Source organism: Varroa jacobsoni, unplaced genomic scaffold, assembly GCF_002532875.2.
Source record: "Varroa jacobsoni isolate VJ856 unplaced genomic scaffold, vjacob_1.0 scaffold_376, whole genome shotgun sequence".
Lineage (NCBI taxonomy): Eukaryota > Metazoa > Arthropoda > Arachnida > Mesostigmata > Varroidae > Varroa > Varroa jacobsoni.
The window spans coordinates 48,049-64,510 of NW_019213278.1; the positions used below are offsets into that span (position 1 = coordinate 48,049).

At 43.3% G+C, this 16,462-nt stretch overlaps 1 protein-coding gene across 2 annotated transcripts in view; it reads right to left on the reverse strand.

Moving 5' to 3' along the window:
• LOC111259878 (uncharacterized) overlaps positions 1 to 12,890 on the reverse strand; it is a 39,112-nt gene extending 26,222 nt beyond the window's left edge. For both annotated transcript variants that reach the window (XM_022832205.2, XM_022832203.2), the window contains exon 1: positions 11,927 to 12,890. The gene's annotated coding sequence lies outside the window, so the exon portion shown is untranslated. The remainder of the gene's footprint in view (positions 1 to 11,926) is intronic.
• Positions 12,891 to 16,462: the final 3,572 nt, after the last annotated feature.

The following is a 16,462-nucleotide window of genomic DNA, read 5'->3' on the forward strand; positions in this document are numbered from 1 at the left end:
ACCGTTTGCTCTGGAAGTCAACTTTTTTTATTATCCACTTCTGTGTGTTTCTACGAGTGACAGTTCGGGTTCGGGCTCCAGGTCTCAACTGCACATAATGGATACGGTGCCTTTCGTCGCGATCTAATTGACCACTCTCTTAAAGCTGAACATTCGATGGTGTTACGGGGTGCAAATACAGTACGACATTATCTGAATAGTCTTGATTTTACTGCTGAGAAATATACCTAACTTTTTCGGTTGTCTCTAACCGACATTGGTTTTTTGGTCTAATCCGTACGAACAAGTGGAAGACCATGAATTCTCCTGGCGGACGGACGATAAACTCAAATACTAATAGAGTTCCTTGAAGGATGTCTTTTATTTACTAGTAGATCAATTTTATTTCTATTTACTTTTAGTTCACTGTACAATGCGACGCCTTATTGGCATTATATACTATCGCATTTTTTTTTCGCTACTTACTAAATACCTGCTTTACGTTGCTACTTTAAAACGTTAGACGTTCGGCTACTTTAACATATTGAACATGAACTTCTCCACGATAATAAAAGACAAACAATTACATCACTTATGCATTTGCTATTACAGAATACTCTGGTCCGTTTCATATTTATTTGATCTTTTTCAGTTTATTTCAAGCCTCTTTTGATAAAGATAATGTTAAATAGGGATTAATCAAAAAATAACGGATGGTGATTAAGCCATTCGTATCTCATCGCTCGGTCACAGCGGCCTAGTTCGCTAACAGGCGCAAAATACATTAGGACGTCTTTTAAAGGCAAATTATACGGGATGAAGGTGTAGTTAATTAGATATAGACATTTTCGTGTTTCACGTTTGTTATAATAATTCGCTTCACAGAACGTATTTGACACTTTTTTTGCGAGGAAACCGCCTGCTCCACTACTACTTCCAATAAGTGAGATTTGCCCCAAATCTGTACTAATGATCTTTCAACGACATAAATATAATGACCTCTGAGAATAATACTATGAGATGTATTTCAAACGTCATCCTAATAAAACCAACAATCCTTCCCCTACTAAAAAATTGACGGAATCATATTTTGGTCACACATACAAAACACATGTAGCATGAACGCAGACGTGATACAGTATCGCAGAATATTGGGACGGAAGGCGGAGTAATTTAGCCTTTATAATTTGAATTTTTTTTGTCATAAGTGGGAAATTCGTGTGAACGGTAGTACGATGGAAATGTACTACAGTATGATACTATGCTATTGCGGATAAGGTAATAATAATGTAATGTTGTTTTTATCTCACACTGCTCTTTTCCCTATTATCGACAGTAACCTGAGTGTAATTCAATTGGCACCAATGCTGCAAGAGAACTTTCGGTGGATCTCGACACCGTCTTGGCCGAAGCGATTTCTCATTCAAATACTATATCTACTATAATAAAGTCCTCCAACATACGCCGCTGTCGCCATAGCGATACCGTATTTAATGGTTCATTTGTACGAATAGGATTTTCATTAGTTGCACTGTGGCCTACAAAATCGCCTAATCTAGTAGTTCGTATTGTATTGTCCTCCGTACCTTCAACTCGTCCTGCATTGTACGAAATATAACTACCCCATTACAAACCCCTGTATATGTAGACTCGTGTTTCGAGACCACGGCAGAAAAAAGCTGTCTTCTTTCAAATGTATATTGAACACGAGTCAGTTTTACGTCAGTATCACTCATTGAGTACATCGTAACATGCATCAACTAAGGAATAATACGACAAGCATATACGCCGAAAGCGTATTGTCAAACTTCAACCAACAGCGCTTTGCGGTCGCGAGTAAAGCGTTGTCTATTATGACGATTCCATGAGCAAAAGTTGTCATTTCATTCAGTACTTTTAATAGTCATTGTTTTTTCTTCTTTCGATAAAATATTTTGCCGATGTGTTATACAGCTATACACACCTACAGCGGTTGTGTGTGTGATGTATAAAACAACGTGTATCAATAACGCGATGTCCTCTTGCCATCGTCCTCTCTGGCCTCCGCTATTGGCGTACCTTTGCACTGGCTAAGCACTGGACCTTCGACAGCAGCATGACTTCGATGTATTAACGTTGGCACTAGGACCACTCATAAACTCCAGCATATATATGCATAGAGTATTGTTACCTGGCGATCTGCAAGGTACTATTGCTAACTCACGCGTTTCACCCGGGTAGGCCTTCAACAACTGCCTCGAAATCAAATGCGCATGTCTTTGATGGTATACCGGAAGAATTACTCCCAGAACTTAGCACAGTAGATGTAGACAACGGTATTAATAAATCTAGCCAGCTTAGCTGGCGTGGTCAGTATGAATATACTACAATTGATGCAAATGATATGTTACTGTCGATTCCCGAGCCGCTTCCGGCAACCCATCGGCGAGGGACCGGACCTTCGTTGTCGGAAGTTGACAAAGTCTTCAGCAGCACGCATGCAGCCGTCCCTAAGGAAGTGACATGGCTTCATTGTGTATATATATATATGGCTGGTGGTTGACTAGCAAAATGCATTACTTCTAGATTATAGCCTGGTATAGAACGCGGATTGTTCGTATTGCTTTTCGAAGATTGTCAAGTGTCGCAGATATGTATATTAATTTGTCATGTCGTTTTCGGAGTACGTTTTCTATTTTACGAGTTCGGTTTTGCGAAGAGAACGCATTTGTCTCCGATACAGTAGGATTTGCTTATATCCAATAGCTGTATTATCGCTTAAAACGAATGGGCCGAAGGCTAGAAACGGTCGTGTGGGTCGGCCTCGGGCTCGTAGTATTAGTCCTTATTAGTTCACAGACAATACCGAATGATGAAAATCTCGGTTCAGATATTGGCAACACAGATACGCTACGCAGCAATACCTATCTATCATAGCTTCCTGTTGTTCAGCAGTCCTTATGGAACGCTTACAATATGACGTGTTGATAGTGCACCTACAAGAATATATGGTGACGTTATAGGCCAATTCCTGTTCAGATCCTATATTAGCTTTGATTGTAACGCTAGCCAAATGACAAACGGCATGGGGTTATAAGAAAAGTGTAAGTCGCCGGCAGAAATGGAATTGATTAGCAGTTTTTACACTGACCTTTGCTGCCCTTAAGAACGATGAGGACTCTAAAGAGGTAAATAGCATACTTCAACAGAGCGGCCTTAAACAGAATGTGAACTTATGCGACCTAATGGCCCTTTTAGACATTTTTCTTCCTCCCGCACTATATCTACAAACCGACACATGGAATTAATAGAAAACAAAAAAAAAACAAGATGGAAAAATGGGCTGCTTTTCTAAACGCAATTTTTCGGCTCGAATTTGCAGAGAAAGAAAAATGTACGTCACCGTAGGCTAAGAACGATGGCTGAACGTTGATTCCTGTTCGTAAGCGTGGCCGTGTCAGGTCACCTTTCCTGACAGTTAAAGTTCCTTCTTTATTGCCTTTAACACTAAACATATATATATATATATATATATATATATATATACATGTTTAATACAATACCATTGGCGATGGTCGTGAAGGAGCTAGTCACGCCTCATGGACGAACCCGAATTTGTTATAGTTACACTATATATATTATGCGCATTCTTATCGTCAGCTCCAGCAACCAGACAACACCCTCCACTGCGAAAAGATCTATCCGACGAAAAAACGTACATACGATCGTCCTTTTTGTCCTTGCCGCAATAACAGTTGTTTCAACGTTTCAAGGTCATAAGGCAGACCGCGAATAAACGTGCAACATCTGCAGCCTTGACGTTAACCGAACAAACTCACGGGTGAAGAGTCGATGGAATAGTGTGCAGCTGTCCCGTTTTTTGCAATCAATGCGACCTGCTCGCCGTCGACCTGCGAAAGTTTACGGAACGCATTGACACGTAGAGATGATACCGAGAGTTGGTACGAAAATAGCAGGAACCGACAACATGCCGTGATTCACGCTATGAATATTGTGAAACACCGAAGCAATACACGCTCCCGTTGGTGTCCGATTTTAGTCTGTGTGAAATGGCTAGACGAGAGAGGTGCCAGGTGAGGACGTTTGACATTTGACAGGATGAGGTGAGTCCAAGGAACAGCTGGAGAGAGAGAAACGAGAGCATCGGAATCGACCGCTGAGTGGCTGAGTTGTGCTAGAGTAAACCTGACTGGCAGCGAGCACCTTCACAGGTCTAATAAGTACCATCATTGCTGTTAGACATGTAAAGATTCGTACCCTGCTTCGCCTTCAGCTCTATTTTTTTGCGTTTTGTCGAACGGTCGAAATAAAAATACCATAGACATGAAAACGTAACGCTAATTTAATAAAGTGAATACGCACGTGATATATATAGGGCTTATCGTCGTAAGATATTCAAGAAATTATTGCTGTTACAAATGTAAAGGGACGATGTGTCAGTTAAAGTCATTGGAATAACTTACATCAACATTGTATAACGTGCATCTTCTGTTTGTATATGCTACACGGGTTCCATTGCTAACGCTTGCTATCCTTTCTACTGATAGAGCGAACAACGAAGAGTGACTTATAGATCTGCGAACAGACAATAATATACATAATTTATTTACTTTATCTAACATTTTGAACATATACACCAAGTGTATGGCGTCGGGGACTTCTCAAATGCGTACGCAGTATCGGCTTTAAGCTCGTTTTTATCTAGAGCTCACTATCATATTCGAAATATTTCCAAAGACACTTTTTGTCTGCTCCGACGATCGCCAAGCTGTCGTTGTGCTCCTGCACAGTATCCGCGTCACCATTGGCTTCAACCCCCAGCGGTCTTCCAAAGGTTACCGGGGCTCTAATACAGGGTTTCAATTTGGGACAAACTGAAGTTGTGATCCGATTATGGAAAGCGCACTTTTTTCTCTTACCACGGCCGGCTACTTTCCGATCTCACACTGAACTGTCCGAATTTCTCTAATCTCTAACAACTTCTATTTCGTTACAATTCTTGCTGAAGCTGTTGGAAGCGTTCGGATTTTGGTCCAAAAAGAAGGCAAAACACAAAAAGAAAGTCAGGCCACTGCGCTGTTCCCTGACTCGTAGAAAATTCGGGTTCAAGCGTTTATTTATAATCATTTGTAACCTCTCAGAAATGAGCAGGAGTCGTCTGTTTGAGATCTCTAATATTCCGACAAAACGTATCGTATTATAGCTGTTCGGACGTTTTAGGTGGCGTCACAGTGGCACATACTAGTTTGGCGGTAAAACAGCTCTGCGACACATCTGATCCTAACATCTAACAATTAGCACGGGAACATACTGCGTATGTGTAACCGCACGACAATTTGTCTAAAGGAAAGATCGGGGAGATGTGCTTCATGGATAACAGAAGCAAGAGAAAAAAAGAAGCTAACCACCCGCAAGATCGGTGGTGGACAAACAGATGACAGCCGGTGCTGAGTTTGTAAAGGCAGTTTGCTAGACGTTTTAATTGTTAGCTGTAGAACTGTCCCTGTTTCGACAGAAGTTAGAGCAGCCTTCATTGAGTATCGCCTGCTTAAGAGTCCAGAAATTCCGATACACATAGGCTTAACGTGCTCGTCAGTTGTATTCGATGATGAAAACGCGTGTGGTGATGGCCGAGTGGCCGAGTTCCACTTTCTATAGACCATCCGTGCCCATCTTGGCACTTCTTTGGCACAGTTTCTCGCCACCTATTTTTCCTCGACAACTTTCCGAAAGCCTTACAAACGGTGGCATTCATAGTGAGCCGTTATCGCTAGCCCGGTGCCAAGTTGAAGCTACTTGTCGAATCACGGCGCACCAGTCTGAATCGCCGGTGGGGAAGACATAACGTAAATGGACGGTGAGCCGGTGGGTATTGTGTTGCAAACTTTGTCTTTCGTGTTCGCCTTTCTACTGTCGTTACCCGGGAGCGGCAGCGAAAAGCGAAAGCTAGGCCACAGAAACGTTGCTTTCACGTCATTTGCGGGATCATTCGTCATCAAGAACACACATACGTACACCCTTGCACGCCCACGTGTGAGGACACAGACAGCGTAAACGAAGAACGCTCTTGTTTATGGACCTGTAGGAAGGACCCAAAGATATATAGGGAAAACAGGAAGGAAAGGGTCTCGGTCAAAGTGATGGCAGTCTTTGTGCGCGAACGTGGGACAACTCAACATCGTAATCTTTTAGGCACTATATTACTAATGTAACCAGATGAGGAATTCTGCGACGACGTGTTAATGCAGCGGATGTTAATTCGTAATCAGTAATGATTGTACAGAAAAATAATTAGATATCAAGCTTCTTAGCCTAATACCTCCCGCTCCCCTAGGACCCACATCCTACCATTAACACCGTAGGCGCTACGTAATTAGAAGTTCTGCGCACGCATGCACAATACGAAAGAAAGCAGCAGAACACGGCCGAACTGCACTTTCCACTAAAACAATACGTCACCGCAGGCATTTGCAGGTTACTAAATATAGTTGTTTGCTACAAATGTAATGGTATACTTTGTAATGTAATCCTTAGGGACCGATAAATTCAAACATGGCTTGCTCTTTATACTCAAGCTGAAGTCATATCACTGCATTTACGCGCCTGTCCCAACGTATTACACTGGTTTTCGCCATTTTCGAATACTACAAAAAGACAACGCTTTCATGGTTCCAGATTGAGCGAAGGCATATGCAGTGACTTGTGACACGTTTACATCACATTCTTCTAACGATGTTAGGGGTGCGAAATTACAAGAGCAACAGAAGCATATGTTCGTTGTACCAGATGAAATACCGGCTTGTAGAGTGTATCTAGCCCACGATGCTGGCTGGTCTATGTGATGTTCGTGTCGTAAAAGCAACACACGTCACATTAGACCAACATGTGTTTCTTAGTGGCTTATTTCCCCCCTTTGTCGGCTGCCTTGCCGCTGCTTGCTATGGCGGCCCTTTGTTAGGCTGTTTTTAGAGCCAACCAACGGCTAAGTGTATGTGAAAGCCAACGGTGGACAGCCGTGCAACGTTCCTTGTGACCCGACATCCGAGTACAACATCCACCGAAGATTATAAACAGTGAGCTCCATGCTTAGGAAGTGCAATAGAGGCAAGCAGCATGATCTGTAGGTCTTAGACTATGGCTGGAATTTTCGCGTGTCCTCCTACCTATCGAGGAGAGGAGAATGCTGACGTTCTTTCGGTCGCCACCTTGAATCTCGTTAGATTTCCTGTGCAGTTCATTCGCTGTGCTACTGTGACGTTGCTATTCGAACGCTACTTTTACGGCCACTGCTACTACTACGAATATTGGTGGGTTGGGCTTGACGCCCGTTCACTTGGTTTCTCTCCGTATTTGCGTCAGTTTCCCCATTTTTGCCTTTTATCCGAAGAAGCGCTGCACTGCGTTCGGTACGCTGTCCTATCGCCACTAGTCTGCCTCCTGCTTGTGCTGATACCCAGCGATGTCCTGGCAAGGCTGTTGTCTTCAATTTAGCGTGTCATGCCATCTGCTTCTGCCGATCTACTTCCTTACCGCTTGCCAACAGGAAGCTTCCCGGCGACGCACCGCTCCGCCCTGCAACAAGCTCAATTTATTGTACGTCTTTTTCCCATCAGGCAAAAAATTTAGCCTCTTTATGCAAATGCACCATGACAATGAAACGTGCCTTTTGACGAAAAAAAGATGTCATATAATGATGCTCTTATGTCGTGACAAAGCTAGCTGTCTATTGTCCAGAATAACAAAGATCTATAACTAACATTCAAACTAATTAGGTATCTTTTATATGGCCAACACGTGATTTATCTAGGCATGCAGCGCAGCTGTTCGCCGCGCGCTTCGCACTGCTTCGTTATTGAGCGACCAGCGCTGCTTGCACGAATGGCAGAATCAAATAGTAACGGCGGCCAAGCACAGGAATCAATGTAGTTCAACATTTAGGAATGTAGTTCCCTCCGTATTTTCGGGCCGCTGTGGCGGGGTCCGGATGACAAGTACACGTAATTTCCAATACCAGCACGCAGGCCACTGGCGCACAAGGTGTCGCTGCTATGCTGCTGCCTCCCTGCTGGGATGACACGGGACCGATGAAGGCGGCGGCCGAGAGGCGAGAGGATTATGGGAGAGGGAAACACGTGCAGCTGTCACGAAGACAGAAACATATTCTAGACGGCTGATACGGTTTTGCCGCTTCTCTCGCTAGTCGTGCTCTCCCAAAGGATCCTGCTCAGGGAGCGCCTGTACGTTTTATGTCTACCGCGCTGTCACGCTGCCTCAGCAACGTACGACGGCACGCCAGCGAATAAGCTTCGCCTCAGCTTTCACGCACAAGCACTCTTGGCACGCCGGCTTCAGTTAGACCCCCATCAGCCCGGATGAAATAGCGAATCTTTTTCTGTTATCGGTATTCGGTTCAGTATATACCTTTATGAGCGATTTCTTTCTAATAATTCTACCCGCTTGATCGTATGTAGAGGCATATGCTGCTAAACTGACTGTGTACGTGTTGTTTGCTAAATTAGCGGAAATCAAATCTCTCAGACTTCCAGCTATAAGAAAACAAAGCGAAAGATATACGCCGTGTCTGCGTAACCCAAAAACGTGCATTTTTTTTTAGCGTTCTGCGTAGGTGTGCTGTTCTAACCTAGATGTATTATTTGGAGAAGGACAGGAGGGTGTTAAATCAAGCATTAAATGCAGAGTGTGGACGAGTGCATGGGTTGCCTCAAAAAAAAATTAGGTACATAACTGTTTCGCGGTAAATCTTTGATAATATAACAATATATAGATTTAATCTCTTCATCGTTTTCTTTCTGCAAAAAAAAAGTACTCTAATTTTGAAAAAAAGCTGTCTGTTTTCTGTACTACCATTAAGAGCCCATTTCTGCAAAATCTAGCTTTTATTGACAAATATGAGGTGGGTCGACCACATTTGTTTTGTGTACTGAAAGCACGTTTTGGCTTCCAATCAATAGAGTACTCGTTATAAATACGAACATTAACATAGTGTTGCGGTTATCTTCATGTTCTTTGATATTTCGTAAGCTATAGCTTTGTGTCTTTATCCTTAACCAAGTTCGATCCTCTATTTTTCATTGACTTAATATTAATCTCTTTATTGAATGTTGATTCTCCAAGTATGAGCGCACTAGCTCGTTTTTTAAGACATCAATAAAGGACCGAACGGTTGTACTACACTCCAGTCAACCTGTCATGCTCCTCTGAATGGTTTCAGTTGAAGTGAACTTTAATCTAGTATCCTTCTAGATGAAAACCCAGCTCATAACACAATGAGTCCCTCATGCTTACGTTAAAAATTCTCGTACCTCTATATTTATAGCCATTTAGACTCTAATGTTTATGGCTTCGAACAATCTATCGTTGACATGACATTAATTTCACCTTTAGCCGCAAATGTTTTTTAACCGGATTTCAACTTTCTTTCCGTCCTTGCTGTTTAACAAATTTTTCAAACGTTCTGCGGCCGTCAAGGAATTAGAACCTGAATCTTTACTAGCTTCTAGACCTTGCACCCACAGAAACGCCCACCCCATTGTCCATTTCACACCCATCGATGTAATAGTAAATGTGAGTCTTTGTATAGGTGTATGAAACTCGTTGTACTTCGCCCTACTCGATATATGTTGGAATCTTTTCGTTTCCTTCCATCTCTTTTGCCGATTCCATTTTGCTCTTTTGCCCTTTCTCTTTCTATCCACAGATCTTTGATTTCCTGTATCGTACCGAACCTGGCTAGGCCTTCTAGTTCTTTTCTATGTCTCTTCCAGGTTGTTTCTTTTTTTTTTTCGGGTCGTACTGCAAAACCCAGCCTTTCGGCGACAATTCCCATACCGTTCCTAACAGGCCTATGCCCTTTCTCATCCGCATGAACACCGTTTTTTTTTCAGGCAAGCGACAGTACCTTACCTACTACGCATTACTTCTCGTTAAAGAAGTTTCTATCCCCTTGCCGCATTGTCGAGCCGGGGGTTTCGTGTTCATTGCAATTTCTCGGTTCAGCTTGGGTTCGCTCGTTATTTTGCCATTTCGATAAGTGCTTATCGGCACGGCCCAGGGCGGTAAGACCGACGAACCAACGGTACCCAACGCCCGGTCGTCCCTGAGGACTGGTCTCCTTGAATGACTCCATGGGGTAGTGGCGTCCAGCGTGAGGCATTGGCGGAAGGCAAACCGAGCTCCAGCGGAGTCGGGGGAGGGTTGAGTTGAAACCGTCTTTCCGAGGTACGAGATACTTAGGTATAGCTGCCTGTGTTTTTACCTCGCGGTGCTTTCAGAACCATTGAACGGACTGAAAAAAAGTGGCATGACACCGCTGACTTGGTCGCTAAGCTGGAGAACAACCCTGAGGAACACGTAAAACATCCCCCGTCGTTTCCTCCGCCGCTGCTACAGGTTGCCTTAGGTTCTGACGAGCTCCAGCGCTCTTACCCTGTTTCATAGAACATCGCGACTATAAGAGAAAACCTGACCCTTTCTCTAACTACGTTTTCTTTTCCACAAACAAACAAGGAGTAACTGGCGTCATTTTTGAATAACAAGAAAAGACGCTGGGGAGCCGTGACCTGCCGAACAAAAATGGGCGTAAGCAGGAGTGGTCTATTTTACGAAAGGATACCTATTAAGCGACGAAATCCTTGCTCGCCTGAATCAAGGTTGTAATTTAAAATACCGTCGTTGTAATAGTTTTCCATTTTCGTTCCTACGAAAACATATCGATGCCTTAACTATTGTGTTACTAAATAGTATTTTCTAAACAAAGAAGGCTATATTGAACTAGATAAAGATTGTTAAGAAGTCGATATAGATTTATTTACTGTTTTCCATTCTGACAGTTGAGCCAAGCTCCGAGTAAATATGCCGTGAATTAGTTCAAAGACACATGTCCAATAACAAAACACCAAAGCTTTTATGAATTGCTTTTGTGAACACTAGAATCTTATACTATATACATGCTGATCGAGGAGTTCTTGCAGAACTAAGCCTTATTATGAATATTTCCATATTAAGCTGGAGACGTAATATTGACTAACTATGCTCGTTCTTATCGCAGTTTCCTGTTAGTTGGTGCACTTTTTAGGCTTCAGCTTTTCTGTGCAGCACCAAAATACAGGACTGCGAGAATAGCCAGCCCATAACGAATTACGTATGAAAAACGTCTTCTCATACGAAACCATAAAAGGCTAAAGGTATTTTTGGGCATATCTAGAGACAACGGACGTATTCACGTGTACATTGAACATACGACCACCCCAATCAGGATCGCACAATATGTAGTCTCTGATGTCAGCTTCAAAAGCAAACCAACGAGAAAGCCAGACGCCCAGTCGACGACATACAAGCAGGCCAAGAATCTAGCTAAGCTATCAGTGGCAGCGAAACATAGTGAAGCAATCTTGTGACTTCAGTTTTGCAGTAGACGTATACACCAATGAGTACTAGACAAGCCACTGCCGACAAGTCTCTCCGCGATGACACCGTTGCGCAGTGAAATGCTTGAAATAATGATTGTTACAGACGTGTCCTACGATACTTCGGATTACACGATTGCTAACAACCGACCAGTCAGCATTATCGCTATAGCACAAAAACAACCATTTCATGTGGGTTTTGTCATGTGATACTAGTTTGCATCAGTTTGACCACCCCGAAACAAGTAGATATAGTTCTACTTTGAGGGCAAAACCCACTTACTGACATCCCAACTCGTTTCGCTGTTTGGCAACTTAAAAAACGATTAGTTAAGATAGAGTCAAGGTTATCGTCAAGCGTGCCCTTCTTGCAGCGAACCATAATAGAAACCCCCATTTTCTGCTCAATTTTCGAATTCAGTTTTGACGGAAACAGCAATGTGTGATTGCGTATAAGGGATACCCACACAGACACACAGATTTAATTTACATTTAACACACGACAATTACTACATACTTACACGTCTTATTCATGTGAGCGCCGTGCTAAAAAGGCGCACGGAAGTACTTCGTTTTGACACTGAATCCTCGCAGACAGAACGACTCTAGGAAGCCGCAAGAACACCAGTGGTAAGAGGTTTTGGTTTATGTGCTGTGATTTGCACGAGAAGTATAAGCATATGCTAAATGTGCTCACAGCGCCCCCTTTGGCGCGGAGGTGAAGGATGTTCTAGCCAGTGTCAACATTGACACATCATATTCGCGAGCTTTCCAAGTTTAAAAATTAACACATGCTTTAATTACAGGATCGTAGAGCAGAAGTCGTCAGCACGTATCCCTGCGAAGTGTTGGAATAACGTTTTGATGAGCCTTTTTTCTTGTCAATCCTTTCTCTTGTCACTGGTTCACGTTTCACAACAGCAAACTAACTACACCGCGACACCCAGACGTCGAGCCGCCGATTCCACGACCCGCACTTCAGCCTAGCGTTATCCTTTTTGAAGTTTCTGTTTGTAGGTCTGATGCTACTGCTGCACAGCGCTTGAGCGATTGTCTACCTTGACTTCTGGAACGTGCGCTGACTTTCCATTTATATGTTACACTTTGTGAAACTGTTCCGCCCCGTACGTCCAACTTAGAAACGCAGTTTGGGTTTATATTGCGTCGTGGTAGCGCCGATTCTAGTGCTTGCAATCCGTATCAATTAACACGTCTGTCACACGTTAGCCAAATAACAGCCATAGCACCATTCACTCGATCTCATGACATTTTGTACTTTGTTTCACACACTCGAACTAAGTCCGTTTAATGTTCTCCGTTACGCATGTCTCGATGGACGATCGCGTTTCGGCCAACGGGATTGCATCAATAGCGAAACGATGGCAACAGAACAACGACGGCTTTTGCAGACCACGAAGTTTCAGCTTTATGAACGGAGCCAAACCGACGCAGGGCACAGGGTTTACACTTGCCAAGTATCGTCAGGACTCTAGCATCTGGACGGCTTCAGGATAGGATCAGAACGATACGTGCTTCCTTCACCCGCACAGGGGAAAGTGCACCCAGGACCTCTCCCGCGAACCGAGAGAAAGGGTAGGCTGGTCTGTCAGAGACCGAACAGAGCCCCGGTTCGTGTTTCGTGTTCCCATGAGGTTGGTAGAGTTGATGACTTCGGCAGCGCGATGCCAATGGCTGTTGAGGGTTCTCGAGGAGAAAATATGGGACGACTGGAAAAAAGAAATGGGGAAAAAACACGAGCCAGGGACAAATGGTGGACATTGTATCACTCATAAGAAGTGCGCCGTTTGCCATACGCAGATAGATACTGCTATTAGAAACGCGTTTCGGTGCCAGCGGTACCGGCGTCGTTGTCGTCGCAAAATATTTTGTAGCCTTCACGAATCTCACAAGTGCCGCCGACGCCTGTGTCAGTCTTACAGAGCAAGAAATAGGATGTTGATTCTGTGTAAACGAATGAATCAACGGTTAGCTGCAATGCGCCACTGATATTCTCAACCGGGAGCTTTGTCGTCCGCTAGCAACAAAGACGTGTATGTACGGGTGATGCCCTATCTTCATAGGAAACCATTTTAGCTGCGTTTATATGTGAATATTTGCTACTTGTCGACATCGTCTTGATCGACCCGAACAACACGATGGTAACGTAGCTGTACGGGGGGTGCGCGACATCATTAGTATAGTCAAAGTAGAACATCAGTGCGCAATCAACGTTGACTCGAATACGGTGTTATATTGAGATAACAGTATCATAAAAGTTCGTCCCGTTTAAATCACATGAACACTTCTAGTACATTGGTATAATACATAGTAAGACAGGCATCACCACTTTAATAGCTTTAGGCTTTATTTTTTAGGATTACATCAGATTTGGAATGTTTTTCTAGTAGAAGGACGTACGATCACTGCAACCTCAAGTAGCTCGTTACAGAGAATTGCCGTAGTTCGGAGTAGTAGAAATTTAGCGAACTTCAATTATGGATCGGGTTTAGTATCAATGTGTTAGCTAGGCTACTCAAAGATAAACAAAAGACCTGCCATCGAATTGAGCTGACCCTGTTAACTATGATCTCATGTTAATTAGGAAAAGAGAAGTCAAAACATATGCAATCTGTTGCGGCAAGACGATATAATTAAAGGGTGAAAAAATAGATCAATCCGTGCTTATAGTACTACAAGTATCAAATATATATTTGTATCTACATTAAGAAAGTGTTTATCCTAATTTTCCGAATCTTGCGCGATCGACATACGAATAGACACTAGGACTGCATTTAGTCAAGGTTGTATGTTTAGGTCGTTCAAAGTATCTTAATTAAACTTAGTTACTAATACGGGTTACCGACAATCGTTCGGTACCGATCGAAGCCGTTCGATACCGAGTTAAGCATAGATAGAAAATGTTATCTGCTGTGTTTATGTGCGCGATAGAGGAAAGACAAAGCAACGTACTGCTTTGTAATAAGTGCGTTCGTAGCTAGAACTATTAAAAATTGCGTAGTATGCACAGATGCACAGTTGATCATAATAGACAATATTGACCATTCGTAACAACGATCTTATTAGGCACGGTACAGACAGTATATATTTGGCGTACGCAGAGTTCGCCTAGCTTGTCCCTCTTTAGAGTCGCCTTAAGCAAAAACGTACGCTGCTTAGACCCAACAACTCCGAGCCCTCCGCTTTGCCTTGATCGAATCCCTATCGAGCACTCCTTAAACAGCTGTCCTACTTCCATTGAAAGATAGAAAATGTGCTGCCCAAGCATTTAAGAACTCGACCCATCGCAGCGCATCGCTCGACACCACGCTCTCCGACGCTATCGAAGTACACATATATTCGCCGATAGCACGCCGATAGGGATAGCGGGAAACGCAAACCAAGTCACCCATTACCAGTTGTGTGACTGTCTAAGAAGACGGTGCACTGTCGGGATCGGTTACCCTCAACATAGTGGAATTGTGCTGGACAAGGTGCTAGGTCAAAGTGCCGCCTCAATAACTCTTCTTTCCTTTAGGTTGCACTTTTTTTCTCGATCTGTTCTTCGCTCGCTCACCAAGTTCATCCTGTTCAGCTTACTTCCCCTCTATCATTATGTTGGACCATTACGGCTAGGCATTTGATCATTCCCAATGTTTTTTGTTCGAGTGCTCTTCGCGCCGGTTTTCCTTTTTCGATATCCGTCAATTGTTGGGTAATCGCGCCACTAGGGTCACTAGGGCGCCACTAGTCGGGGGTCTTGCCTATAAGGGGGTGGTACCTTCACTGCACCGTAATATTCTCTGTTGATACTCCTCTACTATCTCGTATCGTAGAGAAGAGGAGCGGCTGCAGACTGTGTTTGAAGCCGATGGCCATGGTTAGAGGTAGCAAGCTGATCGAGTTGTTCCTTTGCGAAGGCTAGAGGAGGGCGGAAGCAGCCGGAGGTGAAATAGCTTTTGAAGAGATTTTTAGACAATGAGAAATGGAGCCGAACAGAGAAAACCCAGTAACTAGCATCTACTAAAACATCAGCTAGAAGCCGATGCGAGAAATATTGGTTGGTTCAGGGTGTGAGCTACCAATACGTATAGCGCTTAGATACATAATGAACAGCAAAATATGCTGCAGTGAACATAAAAAATAGCTCGTGTTTTTTATGAATCGCATACGCTCGGATATATCGAAACAGACAAAGAAGCCGTATCAGTGAACCCTGCTGTGAACACCTATTCACGCATTTTAAATCTTGTACAATAACTGTAACCGTAGATCACTGTCCAATCGTGTATCTGATGCATCTTTCGAAGTCTTTTTGTTTATTAGCCCAAGACACCATAGTTTTAGGGGACTTTAAAAGGGACTTTAAAAAACCACAATATCGAATCAAAATAAGCGCGATATAACTGTGGCTTTAGCCCCTCCATATTTTGAATTTTATGTCCGATGTCGCTGTTAGGCACACTATGAGATGGTTGGCCCTCAGCACGAAACGACAAAGCGTATCCATGCCTGGGTTCGAAGCTAGACGACAACGTACGTTTCTAAGATTAACACGCAAACACGTTAATTACTAAACTATCAACAACCGACTGTTGGGTTAAAGTGACTAACGCTGCGCATGATATTTAGAAAGGATGTTAGTTGCTAAAAACAGAAGGATGAACCCGCTAAGGAGTGTGTAACTACTACTACTTACCTGCCAAAGCAGCCAGCCCCCAAAATTGGAGAGCGCTAGAACACCCAAGTTCTGACGTGTGACGCGCCGGGACACTCGGAGGGTAGGAAGGTAATGCGATAACATTGAAGGATCTTGCTGTAGAGCTATCACCTAGCTTTAGCTCTATTGTATCCGACTAGACTATTAAATAATTAACCACTATATATGTATGAGATCGACTGATGAACTTTTCCTTCTAATTGTTCTTCATATCTTCTGGGCATCAGTGATGCATCTAGTATTAGAAAAAGTGATGCTATGTAAATATCGCATTATGATAAAACACAAAACACGACGTTTCTTGGTATACTTGGCAGGACGATGTTCCTGCTTACCAGTA